This window comes from Cololabis saira, chromosome 10, assembly GCF_033807715.1.
Source record: "Cololabis saira isolate AMF1-May2022 chromosome 10, fColSai1.1, whole genome shotgun sequence".
In the NCBI taxonomy this organism is placed as follows: Eukaryota; Metazoa; Chordata; class Actinopteri; order Beloniformes; family Belonidae; genus Cololabis; species Cololabis saira.
Window position 1 is genome coordinate 2,204,155 of NC_084596.1, and position 17,711 is coordinate 2,221,865.

The 17,711-nt window shown below is 42.5% G+C and overlaps 9 non-coding genes across 9 annotated transcripts; 3 read left to right on the top strand and 6 right to left on the bottom strand.

Annotated features, from left to right (window-relative positions):
* Positions 1-5,727: 5,727 nt before the first annotated feature.
* On the bottom strand, positions 5,728-5,799 carry trnap-cgg (transfer RNA proline (anticodon CGG)). The gene has a single exon. It is a non-coding gene; the product is annotated as a tRNA-Pro (tRNA).
* A 1,814-nt stretch (positions 5,800-7,613) lies between these two features.
* trnat-agu (transfer RNA threonine (anticodon AGU)) lies at positions 7,614-7,687 on the bottom strand. Its single transcript has one exon. It is a non-coding gene; the product is annotated as a tRNA-Thr (tRNA).
* A 1,686-nt stretch (positions 7,688-9,373) lies between these two features.
* trnat-ugu (transfer RNA threonine (anticodon UGU)) lies at positions 9,374-9,447 on the bottom strand. The gene has a single exon. It is a non-coding gene; the product is annotated as a tRNA-Thr (tRNA).
* Positions 9,448-11,232: 1,785 nt separating this feature from the next.
* trnar-ucg (transfer RNA arginine (anticodon UCG)) lies at positions 11,233-11,305 on the top strand. Its single transcript has one exon. It is a non-coding gene; the product is annotated as a tRNA-Arg (tRNA).
* Positions 11,306-12,566: 1,261 nt separating this feature from the next.
* trnap-ugg (transfer RNA proline (anticodon UGG)) lies at positions 12,567-12,638 on the bottom strand. Its single transcript has one exon. It is a non-coding gene; the product is annotated as a tRNA-Pro (tRNA).
* Positions 12,639-13,021: 383 nt separating this feature from the next.
* On the bottom strand, positions 13,022-13,093 carry trnad-guc (transfer RNA aspartic acid (anticodon GUC)). Its single transcript has one exon. It is a non-coding gene; the product is annotated as a tRNA-Asp (tRNA).
* An 870-nt stretch (positions 13,094-13,963) lies between these two features.
* trnap-ugg (transfer RNA proline (anticodon UGG)) lies at positions 13,964-14,035 on the bottom strand. Its single transcript has one exon. It is a non-coding gene; the product is annotated as a tRNA-Pro (tRNA).
* A 656-nt stretch (positions 14,036-14,691) lies between these two features.
* Positions 14,692-14,764, top strand: trnak-uuu (transfer RNA lysine (anticodon UUU)). Its single transcript has one exon. It is a non-coding gene; the product is annotated as a tRNA-Lys (tRNA).
* A 494-nt stretch (positions 14,765-15,258) lies between these two features.
* Positions 15,259-15,331, top strand: trnar-ucg (transfer RNA arginine (anticodon UCG)). Its single transcript has one exon. It is a non-coding gene; the product is annotated as a tRNA-Arg (tRNA).
* The last annotated feature ends 2,380 nt before the right edge of the window (positions 15,332-17,711 follow it).

Sequence of the window (17,711 nt, forward strand, 5' to 3'; positions counted from 1 at the left end):
AAAGCAGACTAGAGTGTTTCTCAATCCTGGTCCTCGTGTTCCCTGTCCTGCATGTTTTAGATGTTTCCCTGCACCAACACACCTGATTCTAATTAAAGGTCCTAATTAGCTTGTCACCAAGGTCTGCACAACTCTGTTGATGACACACGTACTTTTATCACGGTGCGCTGAAGCAGGGAAACATCTAAAACATGCAGGAGGACCAGGATTGAGAAACACTGGTAGAAGCTGTTGTAATTCCAGCTGTAGCGCTGTTAATATGCCACTTTATTACGTTTTAACATCTTTTAACATTCAGGCGTAAAAGTAAGGCGTAGAAATTTGATCCGATGTTTCGGGGATCAAAAGAGCCGCCGGTCCGGCCGCATCAGCAGCTCACGGCCGGAGAACAGACGCAATCGCCGGGTCAACCCACGGCCTCGTCCCGGGGAGAAACCTGCAGCTCTGTGGAGAATTGTCGCCGGCTGAAATAAATCATTTAGGAAATAAATGTTGGTTTAATAGATGAAATCTAACAGTTGTAGCTGTCACGTTAGTTTGTCTGAATATAAAGTGAAGCTTCGTGTTGTTACTAGATGGATATATATATACCACGGACAGAACAGAGCTGTATATCTTATAGCTCAATGGGTTGATTAGCGACTTTCGTACAGCGAATGGGGGTTCAATTCCAGTCGGGCTATATTTTGCAAATTTCCCCGATGTGGGACTAATAAAGGATTATCTTATCTTAAATGTTGAAATAGCAGTAAAACCAAATTCATTGATGAAATGACATAAGGGATGGAAATGGATTTTAATAAATGTATTGAAATGAACATATCAGTCTATTGAAGTTCATTTTATTTTATTTATCTTCTCTCTGTCGAGTATCTCCCTCCATCTTCTCCTCCTTGTCCAAACCCTCTCTCTGCATCTATTTATTTCAGCTCCCGGACAAATTCTCTGTCAAAACACAGCAATGAAAGTTATTTCATGAAAATACAACGAACTACCGATATATAACGTTGTCATAACACTTAGTTCACTTTTATTTACGTAGCAAGCACGCTAAGAAAACTAACAAAAACCTAACATACTATTAAAAACCCACAATTTTTAATTGTTGTCCTTACACTAAATTGAATTAAAAAGGTTATATATTAAAGTTACTTACATTTATATTCCTCCTCTCCCTCTCCACGGTGTAACTAGTCCTTTCTGCCTTCACATCACATCACTGTCCAATTGCAGCTGTTTTTAGCTTGGCTGTCCAGTTATCGAAGGCTAATGATAATTCTATTAAAGAATTATTAATAATTAATAAAGTCGACTATTTATCAAATTGAATTATCAAAATGATAATAATCCTCGTAGGGGCACCACCCCCGGGGCCTTAGTCCGGGGGAAAATGATAACTAAACAGCAGAAAATCAGTCTCAAAGTAATTACTATACCCAGTTATTAGTTGAAGGGGTGAGATCCGAACTCTAGGCTCTGTCAAACTTAAACTTAAACTTAAACTTTATTTATTTGTATAGCGCCATATCATACAATATAAAATGCAACACATGGTGCTTTACATGCAGAATAAAATAACAATAAAAAACACAATTTAAAACATTCCATACGACCCCACCCCCCACGCGTACACACACACTCACTCACACTCATATACATGTGCACACACTCACACGCCCACACCCACACACACACACACAGTAAGTGGACTGGTGACATGGCTTAGCACTAACGATCCAGGTGAGGAGAACACTACCTATGGGTGGCCGTCCACACTGAGAAGCTCCACCGACCACGACCACCAGAAGCATCGCCACAGAGACCCCCCCAACCCGGACAGACCAGGACAGACCCCACACAGAAGGTGGAGTCCCTCCCCCAGCTACCCAGGCCTGAGGGATCCCCATGACGACACCCCCATGGGCGGAGCAGGCACACCTCCCAGTGTGGACGACCCCCCTGAGGAAACACTGGAGCTAAAAACTAAAAGATTAAAAGAAAGTAAGAAATGCCTAAAAGTGTAAAATTTTAGAGAAATCTATATAAAACTTAAGATGAATAATAAATAACATAAAGTAAAAAGTCACTAAAATGGATTAAAGTTTTAGAGATGATAAAAGAGCTAAAGAAGTAGACACAATACATAGCTAAAAACAATAGGTAAATGAGATCAGATAAAAGCCAAACTAAAAAGGTGTGTCTTGAGCCTCCTTTTAAAAATATCAACATTCTCTGCGGCCCTGAGGTTCTCTGGCAGGCTGTTCCATAAAGCGGGGCCATAATGGCTGAATGCAGCCTCACCGTGGGTTTTGGTCGCGGTTCGGGGAATGGTTAAAAGGCCGGTGCCAGAGGACCTCAGGGTCCGTGAGGGTTGATACAGTAAAAGCAGATCAGATAAATAAGATGGCCCAAGACCGTTAAGACACTTAAAAACCAGTAAAAGAACCTTAAAATCAATCCTGAAGCGGACGGGGAGCCAATGCAGCGATTTTAAAACAGGTGTAATGTGCTCCCGCCCTCTGGTCCTGGTACAAATCAATCTGTGACCAAATCTTGCATGAAATAACAACAACCACTCATTAAAAATCAATCAGGATTTATTTACATATAGGTGTCAAAAGATGGTAAAGTAACACCCCGAATGAATCCAGATGGCAACTACCTTATTACAAAACCATTACCTAACTAGAAAAACAACAATCAATAAAAATGAAATGGAAGTTAAATGCATGGAATGAAAAAAAGAATCAAATGTAATAATAAACACAATAACGAACACAATAATGATAATGTACAGTAATACACATACGGTAATCTCATTAAACATAAATTCAGCTTTACACCGTTCTAACTGACTGATCGCCCAAACCCAACCTCACGTCTCATCTGGATTCTGGATCTGGGCTGCGGGCTCTGTCGGTGGTGACCGGGTTCCTGCCGGGGGTTCCCGGTGTCGGAGAGTTCCGGTTCAGCTTTGATCCCACCGCCGATCGCTTCTGGCGGGGATGCTCCGATAGCGAGCGGTTCCTCAGTCTCTGTCCTGCTCCTAACTTAAAAAGAAAAGGGCAACAGTTGCTGCAGCGGCGCCTCACGCCGGCTCTCTGGTCCTGACCGCGGCCTCAACAACGGCCTCGCTGCGCACGGGGGGCCGGTTCCTCCCTCGGAACGTCGGCTCACGTCCCGTGTGTGTCGCCAGGCTGCAGGAGGGGTTCGCGGGTCCAAGGCTGGAGCTTCTACGGCGGGTTCTGGCGGAGCAGTCGTCCTGGACGGCACGGTCCCCGGTGTGGGGAAAGTGCTCGAAGGAAGAAAGGAGTTAGCAGACAGAGAGAGTTGAGAGCGCAGCGCTCTGGTATCGGATATTACGCCCGGCCTGTTAATGCAGGTCCTGAACGGCTCCCTCCCCGCCCCAGGCTCTCGGGGAAAAGGTGAGTAGATGCGGCAGCGGCTGCACCGTCGGCAGGAACGTCCGTTCGGTCCGCTGGCTGAGGGAGAGAGGGATGCAGCGCCGCAGTCCGCGCCGTGGATCCTCGCTGATCCTCCGGCCGGACCGGCTGGAGCGCGCCGCGGATCTCTCCTCTTACCCCCCCTTTTGGGGGGGGGGGGGGGTCGTGGTCCCTTTGGCCTGGAGCCAAAGGTACGTGCTGACCCACTGGTTGATGAAGGAGAAAAAGAGAGAAAGAAGAGAGCAGCTGCAGAGTTTTGATCCTACGCGCACTGCAGTGACGTCATCGCTGCCTCGTTTGTGATTGGATGCGCGCCGCTTGTAGGCGCCGCCCCCCCCACGCAAGGCATGCTGGGGGTTGTAGTTCATGGCAACGGCGGCCTGTTCAAAGAGGCACATTAAAGCGGGAAAGGGGGGTTGCTGGTATTTGTAGCTTTTGGGTCGGTTCAAAGAAGCAGTACCCCCCCCTCCGAGGCCTGGTTTTCGGGCTCCGCTGCGTCCGGCTTTGATCTGGGCCATTGCAGTGGGGGTCGTAAACGGGTTATCTCGAGCCAGGCCGAGATAACCAGAAGTTAGCAGCAGGGGGTCATAAAACTGACTTCAGGAAGGAGGGCCAAACTCTGGCTTTACTGGTCCTCATAATCACAAAAATGTTCATACATTTATAAGTCCAGAGTTCACATGGGCATATGGGCGAGCACAACATCTGCGTCCGTCTGCTAGGAAACATCATAGAGGCAATGCTGTAAGTTGCTATATTTAATGTTTAGGATGTTAAAAAACATAAATAGTAATGCTTTGTTAAAAAATTACATTTGATGAACAGTTAAAAAAGAAAGTTTTATTTACATTTACTTACATGTTAAAAAACATTTTAATTTCTACTTAAAGTGCATAGAGTGATGTAAATCAATGTTTAAATTCATGTACAATGCAATATTTAGTTAAAAACAGAATATTTTGTATTGTTTTATTCGCAGTTTTCACCACGATGTTAATGAAGAAGTGTGACAGTAAACGCTCAACCTTACTATGATTCTGTCTTCATTAGCGATGGTTTAACTTGGTGTTTAGTCGGAGTTTCAACACACTGAACGAGAACAATACAGTGAAAAGGCACCATTTGATGTTTAAGTGGAGTCAAGATGGAAGCAAGCAACAAGTCGTCTGTATCCAGTTCTAGGAGCAGCAAGTCATCGGCATCAAGTGTGGCCCACGCCAGAGCTAAAGCCGAAGCTGCCAAAGTGAGAGCATCATATGCTAACCAAGAAGCTAAACTGAAAATGGAAAAGGCTGCCAGAGAAGCAGAAAGGATAACAAGAGATGCTCAAAATCAGTTGGAAGCAACTAGGATAGACACATAGTTGGAAGTGCTAATGCTACATTGAGAAGCAGATGCAGCCATGGTGGAAGCACAGGTGTGGGAAGATGCTGCAGAAGTACATGCCATAATGGAAAATGGAAAATCCGAATCAGAAAAGGTTAGAATACAACGCACCAGCGAATCGAATATGTTCAAACTCAGATTGACCTTCAAAATCAGTCTCCCTCCCCACAGTTACCGCATCCACCTGTCAAACCTCCAGTACCTGCACAATCACATGACAGCTTCAAGACATGGCGACCAACTGTGAACATTACAGAATCAAACCTACCTGAGCCAACCAGACTTGAGGCAAAATCTGAAGTAAAAAATGAAGATTCTCCCATAAACTTACACACTCAGTACCACACTCCCCAAAGTAAACCTCCAGCTATCACATCATCACTCCCAGAATCCTTGGCACAGTACTTGGCACGACGAGATCTAGTTACATCAGGACTAGGGTTGCAAAGGGGTGGAAAATTTCCGGTAAATTTCCGGAAACTTTCCATGGGAAGTTAAGCTGGGAAGTTAAGCTGGGGAATTTTGGAAATATTCCAAATTGGAAACTTTCCATGGGAATTATGGATTCGGAGCAATCCAGGATTTCCTTTGTACATGTGCCATTGAGTACTTTCTCTTAAAAAACACATTTAACAAAAGTTTGACACCACCTTTGATTAGGGCCCAAGGACCCATACTAAAGGTCAATTATCACCTCTACAAAAGGACACGAAGGTTCGTTCACTCAGGGAGGGAGAGAGGGGACAGAGTTCAATAATACAAACAATATTTTATTATTTAAAAAAGGCACATTGTTTGGGGCAATGAAACAAAAAACGAGCCCAATTAAATAAATTGTACTACAGTCTTGAAACTTTGCTACTTGGAGGAGAAAAACCACAAATTGCATAAATCTCTGGGGCTCGTCCGGGAATTGAACCCGGGACCTCTCGCACCCGAAGCGAGAATCATAGTACTAGACCAACGAGCCACAAAACACATATCTGCCAAACAAAAAATCACGGTCACATCATACCTGTCTAGATGTTTTTTTTTTTATAACATTAAGGGGGAATAGAAATAGAAACTGAACGATGATCAAGAACCTGTTGCACAGTTTCTGTAGTTTAGTGGTTATCGTGTTTGTCTCACATGAAAAAGGTCCTTGTCTGGCTGAACTTCTGGACCTCTCAGTGAACAGAGCATATCATCCACTGGAAGATTTACAGCACTGTTTTGTATTAGAAGAACTTCATCAATGACAGCTTTTTTAGCAGGAAAAGCACAACTGCCTATGGTGTGGAAGAGTGATTTTTATCTTATTGCCATTGTTCATATGTATCAGTCATTCATATCCAAAACAGGCTTTCTCCCCATCGGGGAATCCAACCCCGGTCTTCTGCGTGACAGGCAGAGATACTGTCCACTATACTAACGAGGACATCTGGGGCCTGTACTACGAAGCAGGATTTGGGGTTAGCGAGGTAACTTCAGGTTTAACCCTGGGTTTTCAGGACTACGACGGTGGTTCACTTCTTACCGGGGTACATCGCCATGGTAACTTATGCTGAACAGCTAACCTGCTCCGGAGCAGGTTATGTTCGAGATACAGATCGCCAGGTATAAAAGCACCGCCCACTGACCAATCAGCTCTCTTGGAAAATGGCCTGCCCTTTCGAAGAGAATCCAGTGGAGCTCGGTGCGCGGATCCCTCCTGTCTTCTTCTTGTCATTTTTTTTTCTGTTTGCTGCAAGTAATGTCAATGCTATTTCATTGTGCTTTTGTATACTGATATCATCCTAAAACAGAGAGTGATAGAAACACTAAAGCCTTGTACTTGTTGTACTTCTAAGATATGAAAGTGAGCCTACTTACCGCTTTGAATTATGTTTTTATATTTATTTTTTATTTGCTCCCATGTGCGTTTCACTCCGCTGGGGTTGCAGCTGAAGGAATGAGGCTACAATTGTCATACACGCCATACGAATACATCTAAGCAACACATGCATTTAACAGAATAGACAACTGTAATTATAGTCAGATCTACTTATGCCCTAATGATGGGGCAGTGATGTTTATATCCCTATGAATTTACGCATTTATACAGTCAGCGATCTTTTGCCAGCTGTCTTTCCTGCATTTTGCAGCTGCAACTGTGTTGCTTTTTGCCTGTATTATATGCCTATACTCATCATATTTCCGTAAAATTATAGTTTGCTCTTCGCTACTGAAATAAGCGGCTCTGACAGCGGACTTCTCCATGCTTGCGATTGGTCATGCGCTGAAAACACCGCCCCTTTTATGTGCACGCGCTCATATCCAGATTGGAGAAACCTGGGTTGATATACCGAGTTGATAACCGCCGTCGTGTGACCGCTTAGCGTGATTGCAATTGTCCGGGTTAGTGAATCTGGATAAGGAAAAGATATCCTGGGTATGTTGAACTTGCTTCGTAGTACAGGCCCCAGGTAATCTGTCATCAATAGTTCACAACAAAATTGGTCCCGGCAGGTTAGCTGTGAGATAGAGTTGTTGTGGCCGAGTGAATAACCCAATGAATTGAGAACACTCTTTTTAACCCTTAGTAACTTATTTCACTCTTTTTAGCACATAAGAGTCTTTAAGATGTCATTTACACTTCAAACTACAGCGAGGTCGTTTCTTGCCCTCAGGCGTCTTACTAGTAACACTTGAGCATAGAAAACACGTGCAAAGTAATGACAAAGTAATTGTGTGAGAAATACTGCCAGAACCAGCAGTGAGAGATATGTGATCTTTCAGGCATCTCAAGACATTTGAGTTTAGAGGCTCTGCTTGGACTTGAACCCAGGATCTCCTGTTTACTAGACAGATGCTTTGACCAACTAAGCCACAGAACCTGCATGTTACAGCTCTGAAGCAGCCTGAAGACACCTCACTGTGCTACGTTTAGAGCACTAACCTCTGCAACTTCTGTGTACAGAGCAGAATGGATCAGCAGTCCATCAACTTAACCTCTCAGTTACGTTGTCTCCATGGTGATTCCTCCTACCAGAAACAACTGGGGCCTCACATATGAACATAACCTGCTGTGAGTCCAGTTGGAGACACGTGCTGCCATGCCAGTGCTGGAATTTATATATTTTTTTTCCTTTTCTTTTGCCCAACAGTTCCTTTATACAAGAAAGCTACGTCTAAAAGGACACCATCATGTGATCATCTTGTCATAAGTGCATGCAGCTTGCTCAGTGCCAGTATGGGACCCGTACTAAAGGTCAATTATCACCTCTCCAAAAGGACACTAAGGTTCCTTCACTCAGGGAGGGAGATAGGAGAAGGAGTTCAATAATACACACAATATTCTATCATTTAAAATAGGCACATGGGTTGGTGAAATAACACAAAAAAGGGGAAAGGGTTTATGGACTACGGCTTACCGTAGGACAAAAACTAGTGAAAGTCCAGATTAAAGATAAGGAGGAGGAAGCCGGAGAACAAGCTGCAGCAGAACAATGTGAGAGATGTCCGATCAGGGAGGAAGAAGAACAGGCTTCAGGCAGAAGGAGATCCAGATAGATGGAGGTCTCATCTTCCACCTCATTCATGGTTTTGCTACTGCTCCATCATCGTCTCCTCCGGCACCAGGAGATGCTGGACCCGTCCACCTCCAACCTGTCTGTCTCTAGCATTCTCCTGGTACTTCACCGCATGTTTAGCTGAAACCCAGCTGCTATCTCCACTTCAACAAAACACAAACACCTTTTATGTGATTCTGATCAGAGTATTGTTGTCCATGTAGACATACGTGTTGACTGTTTGAGTTCATGTTCATAAAGACTGCTAACTTTCCCCCAGCGTTAAGAGAACTCTTAACACCCTCATGTTTGCTGTGATGGCTGGGAATCAAACCCAGGTCAACTGCTTGGTAAGCAGCCATGCTGAGTGACCACTACACCACCAACGCTGCAGGAAAGAACCTGAAACTGCTGAATGAGACGTCACAGTTTTCCAGCATTACGACCAGATGAGCAGTCTCCATGTCAGGGAAAGTATCTATTTGATGATGGTTTCTCCAATATCACAAGATACTTACCTCCATTTGTCCCTCAGCTTATACAACAACTTCTAGATTACCGTCTTCATGTTTGCAGGTATATTCAGTTAGACATGTGGAAACAGCATCCTCTTAGAAAGAGACATAGACTTGGAGAGATTTGTCATTGTCATTTGAATGAACAGATCTCTCTCTTTGTACCCACTCCTGACTGGATCAAAGCTTTCTCAAGAACCCTGGCAGTGACGGTCAGCCAACGACTGTTCACTGACGACCAATAATCACCTCAATATTCATGAGGGCTGTTAATGTGATGAGTTCTGTCTGCTTTCTACTGCTTAGGAAATGTCACATGAAGAACTTACTGCACTGAGAAACATTGTAATTGTTGACAAAGAGTTTCCTCTCTAACAGAGGAGAGGACTTTATCCAACCGTGTGGAAAACCCAGAAATTGGATACTTTTTTTCCACATGTACATGGTTTTAAACATTACAGGACTTACATCCTTACCTTTGTCTTCATGAGTTTAAAGGCTCTGCTGGGATTTGAACCCAGGATCTGCTGTTTACAAGACAGATGCTTTGACCAACTAAGCCACAGGGCCCTCAACACACGTCTTCAACTTGTTATAAAAACCCTGTTGACACAACAAGTTCATTCTACCTCTGGAGCAGCTTTATTTCACCTCACTGTGATATATTTACTACACAAACCTGTTCCACTACTGTCCTGGCTTTATGTGAAGTAACAGAGCTATGAAGGATGGTAACTTTTATAGTTAATTCTGCCAGTATATGATCAATTATACCAATAATATCAATTATATTGTTGTCAGTTTTATGTCAGTTTTATCTTCACTTGTGCCACAAGGTGAGGCACTGCAATTCTTCACGACCAAATGTGTATTTCTTTACGTGGTGTCTGACAGATTTGGTCCCAGTGGTCAAAAGGGAAAGAGCCTCCCCCAAAGTCAGGGATTGTGTGTCTGAGTCACAACCTGGTTGTACAGCAGAGTGGCTCAGCGGAAGCTGCTGGACCATAACCCGTGTCTTATAATAAAGCACCTGATATCATTTACAAAGCACAAAAAACAACAACATATTTTGATGACATTGATAGTTCAACCATGGTGGTGAAATGGAGAAATGACATGTAGCTTCATAAGACAAGAAAATCACATTGAAGGTTTCATAACCAAACTTAATTCAAACATTCAATTCTTAAAGTTCTTCTAAGAGATGTGGACTGCTTTAGAGCTGGTAATGTCTGGTTCTTCTCCTTTTAGTCAGTTATGACTTCAATACTTTGCTGTTATTCCCCTGTGCCACCAGGTGGGAAACTCCTCCAACTCTTCTTGTATTTGTATCTTGTATTATTGTATCTTGTATAACTCTACATACTGTATGAGACCCTGCAGAGACCAAGACCTAGAAAGAGACAATTCATCAACGAAATTAAATATATAAAAGGCATTAAAATGTCCAAAGGTGTCAAGTTTGTTTGACAATCGAAACAACAGGCATAGTGAGTTAAAAAAACAACTTCTGATGTTCAATGAGTAATGATTGAATGAAAGTGCAAATCTTGCTGTATTAAATTAGGATGTGAAGATATTAACTCAGTCTTGCATTGAGCAGTTTTAAACATGTCCACCCTAGGTGGGACTGGAATCCACAATCCCTGGCTTAGGAGGCCAGTGCCTTATCCATTAGGCCACTAGGGCTGTGGAAAGGATTATTCCACATGTTTGAATCAAGTTTTCACCTTCACCTCTCACACAGTGATTGTTTTATCTGATGGTTGGACAGTTCACCCAGGGCGCAAAAGTATCCAGGACCAACTCTGAATTGTGCACGTTACCAAATGTAGCAACAGCGCCCTCTGCTGTTGTTCTTCTTCCTTAATCTTATACAAAAACATCTAAACAGGTATGAGACATTTAAAATTGCTGGTTCAAACACTTGTAGAAATGGTCTTCATGGCTGTTGTGCTTCAACATTTGTTGTGTTATTTTCTTGTTATTCTTACTTTATTCATGTAAAAATGTGCTTTATAAAACAGAGCTGATCAGCAGTTTTCATTCACCATAAAGTTTAAAGATTATTTACATTGAGTGTGGGTGCATTGCCTACAAATTGTTCAACTGGTCCAGATGAAGCTGATATGCTGCACCTGGGCAGCAGAGGGAGGAGCTGAAGGGAGCCTGACTGAGCGTCCTGGGTGTGTTCAAAACACCCACTACATTTGGAAACATTTGCACCGTTTCAACGTTGTGGATAACGTTGGCTTTTGGTGGATGATTCATACTTCACCCTAACCTCTCGTTCACCTCGTCTCCATGTTGGTGTTTTTTCCCCAAACATGGAATGAGAAAGGGTAGCAACTCGTGGACCACATGGCCTAATGGACAAGGTGTCTGACTTCGGATCAGAAGATTGAGGGTTCGAGTCCCTCTGTGGTTATAGAGCCTTCAGAGAGTTAGACCTGGGGCCTCATTTATCAACTGTTCGTACGCACAGATATGTGTGTAAAGTGTGCGTATGAACATTCCCACGCAAAGTATGGAATTTATCAACCTGTACCTGTGCGTAGGAACGCATGTAAATGTAAGCACAACTCTGACCATGCGTACACACAAAACCCAGTGGTAGAACAGTGAAACTACAAATAGAACCCATTAAAAGATTCACAGTGTTCAGTGATTTAAAAAAAAATTTTTTTTAACTGTGCACTCTGTGCTGTGAGAGACAGAGCGGCTTCTCAGCAGGTACCACTTCCCCAAAAACATTCTGATGGATCTATGCCGTGATTTACAACCTACTGTATGTTGGAGCGAGAGACAAAACGCACCACCCCCAGCCCAGTTAAACGAGGACTTCACACCATCGCCGGATTCCCAAACATAGAGCTATAGATTGCACCCACATCGCCATAAAATCACCATCACACAATTAATTAAGTTACGTGAACATAAAAGGATTTCATTCAATCCATGCACAAATAATCTGCGATGCAACTATGTCTCTGTCAAACGTTGTTGCTGAGGAACGCTCTCATTTATTCTGCAGAACAGCTCTGTTGATGTTTGCACCTCCAAGCAGGAGCTTTTGACTCGAACCGAATCTTAATTTATATGGATAATCTTCCAAGAAATATATCAAACATGGTCAACATAATTATTTTACTAGGTAAATAACTAGTAACGGTAACTGTGCACAAGCACGGCAGTTTAGAACAGGTGGGATTTATCATCACTGATGTGCGTACGACCAGCGTCCGCACGTTTGATAAATCCAGATTTTTTTGTACTTACACACATTCTAAATTTCATTCCTACGATAGAATTTAGAACTTTTTCTACGAACGGTTGATAAATGAGCCCCCTGGTCTCCTAACTCACATTCATTCTTTAGAGGCCACTTTGGTTTAGCTACCCTCACGGAGGGTACGGAGTTCAATAATACACACAATATTTCATCATTTAAAATCATCTATGATTTAGTGGTTGGGGCAATAAAACAAAAAAGGAGCCCAATTAAAGAAAGGGGAAAGGGTTTACGGACTCCGCCTTACCGGCTCACCTCTTGGCATGAAAGAGAAGCAAGATGTAGGTTTTCAGCATTCACACATGATGCCAATGTTGGTCTTCAGGTAAAGCATTGTACTACAGTCTTGAAACTTTGCTACTTGAAAGAGAAAAACCACAAATAGCATAAATATCTGGGGCTCGTCCGGGAATTGAACCCGGGACCTCTCGCACCCAAAGTGAGAATCATACTACTAGACCAACGAGCCTCAAAACACATATCTGGCAAACAAAAAATCACGGTCACATCATACCTGTCTGGATGTTTTTTTATAACATTAAGGGGGAATAGAAATAGAAAGTGAATGATGATCAATAACCTGCTGCACAGTTTCTGTAGTTTAGTGGCTATCGTGTTTGTCTCACATGAAAAAGGTCCTTGTCTGGCTGAACTTCTGGATCAGGACCTCTCAGTGAACAGAGCATATCATCCACTGGAAGATTTACAGCACTGTTTTGTATTAAAAGAACTTCATCAATGACAGATTTTTCAGCAGGAAAAGCACAACAGCCTATGGTGTGTGGAAGAGTGATTTTTATCTTATTGACCATTGTTCATATGTATCAGTCATGCATATCCAAAACAGCCTTTCTCCCCGTCGGGGAATCGAACCCCGGTCTTCTGCGTGACAGGCAGAGATACTGTCCACTATACTAACGAGGACATCTGATAATCTGTGATCAATAGTTCACAACAGAATTGGTCCCGGCAGGTTAGCTGTGAGATAATTACGGGAACAAACCTCAGACTAATGTTTCTGATTCAAACAAACACACATTTATTTCAGCTTATTTCAGCTAATGTACCTTCTACTTCATGGAAACTTGTGTTAAATGTGTAAGTTTTGTTAAAGAAAGCACTCAGTTGCTCATGTACAAAGAAAATGCTGGATTGCTCCAAATGCTCCAAGATGAGCGATTTTCAACTTCAGAGTGTAGAGTCCACCTTCGGGATTGTGATATATTCAGAGAAAACAATTGAAATCATGTAAATGACACAAAGTTGTCTATTTAGACTGCTAATTAATGGTCACATTAGTTTTACCTGCTTGTTCAAACACTTGGTACATTTAACAATCACATTAACTAACATGGCACGATTAACTGGTTTTTGATTAACTGGATTAAATTCACCCTATCTCTAAGGGAGCGTCCAGCCCTGCGGAGGCTCGCTTGTATCCGCGATCTTGTCCTTTCGGTCACCACCCAAAGTTCATGAATATAGGTGAGGGTAGGTGAGTAGATTGACCGGTAAATCGAGAGCTTCGCCATAATACAAACAAACAATATTTTATTATTTAAAAAAAGGCACATTGGTTGGGGCAATAAAACAAAAAAGGATCCCAATTAAAGAAAGGGGAAAGGGTTTACGGACTACGCCTTACCGGCTGATCTCAGGCATGAAAGAGAAGCAAGATGTAGGTTTTCAGCATTCACACATGATGCCAATGTTGGTCTTCAGGTAAAGCATTGTACTACAGTCTTGAAACTTTGTTACTTGGAGGAGAAAAACCACAAATAGCATAAATCTCTGGGGCTCGTCCGGGAATTGAACCCGGGACCTCTCGCACCCAAAGTGAGAATCATACTACTAGACCAACGAGCCACAAAACACATATCTGCCAAACAAAAAATCACGGTCACATCATACCTGTCTGGATGTTTTTTTATAACATTAAGGGGGAATAGAAATAGAAACTGAATGATGATCAATAACCTGCTGCACAGTTTCTGTAGTTTAGTGGCTATCGTGTTTGTCTCACATGAAAAAGGTCCTTGTCTGGCTGAACTTCTGGATCAGGACCTCTCAGTGAACAGAGCATATCATCCACTGGAAGATTTACAGCACTGTTTTGTATTAGAAGAACTTCATCAATGACATGCAAGAAGACTTGCAGTTGCAAGTAACAACTTGCAGTTGTTAACTGTAGACTAAAATGTCTTTCAAAACTAATCAGTGGGTTTTTTGTGTTATCCCCAGCATGCATTAATAGGTAACATCAGCCTACATTAAGTTAGTTTTACATTTCTTTCCAAGCAGTCGGCCCAGGTTCGGTTCCTGGCTATCGTGACTGTGAACGTCTTTATATCTTACCAAACTTAATAGACAGCCTTCTAATGGCCCGCCTGCTGAATAACAGAAGAGTGGTTCTTCATGATCACACCTCCTAATAAACTGCCTTACAAGGTAAAGTCTACCTCTGAATTGCCTTATATCTGTAAAAACATGAAGAAAAGAGGAAAGAAAACATTCAGACTGTGACCCGAGTGGCTCAGCTGGAAGAGCATCAGACTTTTAACCTGAGAGTCCAGGGTTCAAGTCCCTGTTCAGGTGATTATCTGATGGCCACAATTCCTGACTGTAAAGACACAACTGGATCACTTTCAAGACTCATCTCAACCTATCAAATAAAAACAACAAATGGAGAGAGACAGAAACAAAGCTTTCATACAAAACCTTGGTATCTCAGATTTAGAGCATCAGACCTTGAATCTGAGTGAACTGATCAGCAGTTTTCATTCTCCATAAAGTTTAAAGATTATTTACATTGAGTGTGGGTGCATTGCCTACAAATTGTTCAACTGGTCCAGATGAAGCTGATATGCTGCACCTGGGCAGCAGAGGGAGGAGCTGAAGGGAGCCTGACTGAGCGTCCTGGGTGTGTTCAAAACACCCACTACATTTGGAAACATTTGCACCGTTTCAACGTTGTGGATAACGTTGGCTTTTGGTGGATGATTCATACTTCACCCTAACCTCTCGTTCACCTCGTCTCCATGTTGGTGTTTTTTCCCCAAACATGGAATGAGAAAGGGTAGCAACTCGTGGACCACATGGCCTAATGGACAAGGTGTCTGACTTCGGATCAGAAGATTGAGGGTTCGAGTCCCTCTGTGGTTATAGAGCCTTCAGATAGTTAGACCTGGGGCCTCATTTATCAACTGTTCGTACGCACAGATATGTGTGTAAAGTGTGCGTATGAACATTCCCACGCAAAGTATGGAATTTATCAACCTGTACCTGTGCGTAGGAACGCATGTAAATGTAAGCACAACTCTGACCATGCGTACACACAAAACCCAGTGGTAGAACAGTGAAACTACAAATAGAACCCATTAAAAGATTCACAGTGTTCAGTGATTTTTTAAAATTTTTTTTTTAACTGTGCACTCTGTGCTGTGAGAGACAGAGTGGCTTCTCAGCAGGTACCACTTCCCCAAAAACATTCTGATGGATCTATGCCGTGATTTACAACCTACTGTATGTTGGAGCGAGAGACAAAACGCACCACCCCCAGCCCAGTTAAACGAGGATTCCACACCATCGCCGGATTCCCAAACATAGAGCTATAGATTGCACCCACATCGCCATAAAATCACCATCACACAATTAATTAAGTTACGTGAACATAAAAGGATTTCATTCAATCCATGCACAAATAATCTGCGATGCAACTATGTCTCTGTCAAACGTTGCTGAGGAACGCAACTGTCATTTATTCTGCAGAACAGCTCTGTTGATGTTTGCACCTCCAAGCAGGAGCTTTTGACTCCAACCAAATCTTAATTTATATGGATAATCTTCCAAGAAATATATCAAACATGGTCAAGATAATTATTTTACTAGGTAAATATCACATACATAAATGCAAATGGAATAACAGCAAACCCTCCATTGTACATCTGAAAAATGAATGTAAACTGTACTTAGCGTCTCTTAAACTGATGTGTGAAAAAAACTATATTGTCAAACTTATATGAAACGATGTCTTTGTTTCTTAATTTTTATTTTTTTGCGTACGACCAGCGTCCACACATCTAAATTTCATTCCTACGATAGAATTTAGAACTTTTTCTACGAACGGTTGATAAATGAGGGCCCTGGGGCCTCATGTACTAAGAGTGCGTGGATTTCAACGTGAATCCGTGCGTGGAATTAACAAGACCGCAAAAATTCATATGTACAAAGCTGTGCGTACGCCCAAATCCACGCAGGTTTCTCTGTACATCCCAATCAGCGTGGATTTGAGCGCACATGCGGGAGCACAACACTCCGCCTTGTCTCCTCCCTCAAATATATGTTTGAATATGATATGAAGATAATTATCCATTAAAAACTGCTCATCCTAACAAGAAATGTGCAAAAACAGGTAAAACAAATAAAAAAAGAAAACATCGGCTCTGAGCTGGGTGTCGGACTCCAGTCCTCGAGGGCCGGTGTCCCTGCAGGTTTTAGATGTTTCCCTGCTTCATTGCACCATGATACAAGTGACTGTGTCATCAACAGAACTATCCAGACTTTGATGACAAGTTGGTGACGATGATTAATTAGAATCAGGTGTGTTAAAGCAGTGAAACATCTAAAACATGCAGGACACCGGCCCTTCTGGGATTCAGTTTGACACCTACATTATGGTGTTCTTTGCTTTGCGTTGCGTTCGGTGAAGAGTTGTGGTTTTATTATGATCGTACGGGTTTGTTAATGTTTATGGGCAGCTTTAGTGCATCATTACACTCTGCTTTTCTTGTTTGTAATTTAAGAACCGACACCAGAATTTTTGGTGGATGAATAACGGCTCCTCGTTCTGCTTTATTGTCATGCATATTATATACTAACGGATTAAGACCAATGTACACGTTTATTTAGTCTTACACATTATGGATGTCCGCGATCACCGCTCTCATAAGTATAACAATGTGAACAAAATACATTTATATTTAAAACATGAAGCATTACGATCTGATTCCTCTGCTGCAGAAATAAAGACAATTTGTGCCGACGGGATTATCGAGGTGCAAACGTGAGAAATAAAGAGCAAAATTGCTGTAACTCGGAGTGTTGCATCCGCAGGAGGAGAGACAGGTGTCGTGCCAAAAAGTGATTTCCTGCCAGAATCTGATTTCTCCCCTGAAAATGGGTCTTTTTACCTGCCAAAAATTGATTGAAGGCCAAATACAGTTAATGAAAGGTTGTTTCTGCCTAAATATGACTTGATCTCATTCTTGAGCTTCATAATCTGAAATCTGACGGTTTAGCGCTCTCGCTCAACGGGCTGCTGTGCGCGCTCCCGCGGCCACAAATCAGAAGAAATCAGATTCTGGCAGGCAATCACTTTTTGGCACAACACCGGTTTTTGCTTCAAAATTAATTTTAACGTATTTCTGTCCAGACACAGTTATGGGATGTTTAGGGTCTGGCTTTTATCTCCAGTAGTCCTCCCATACGGTCGTCATGACGACAGACAGATGTTCGACCTGTCAGCAGCTCCAGCTGAAGCATC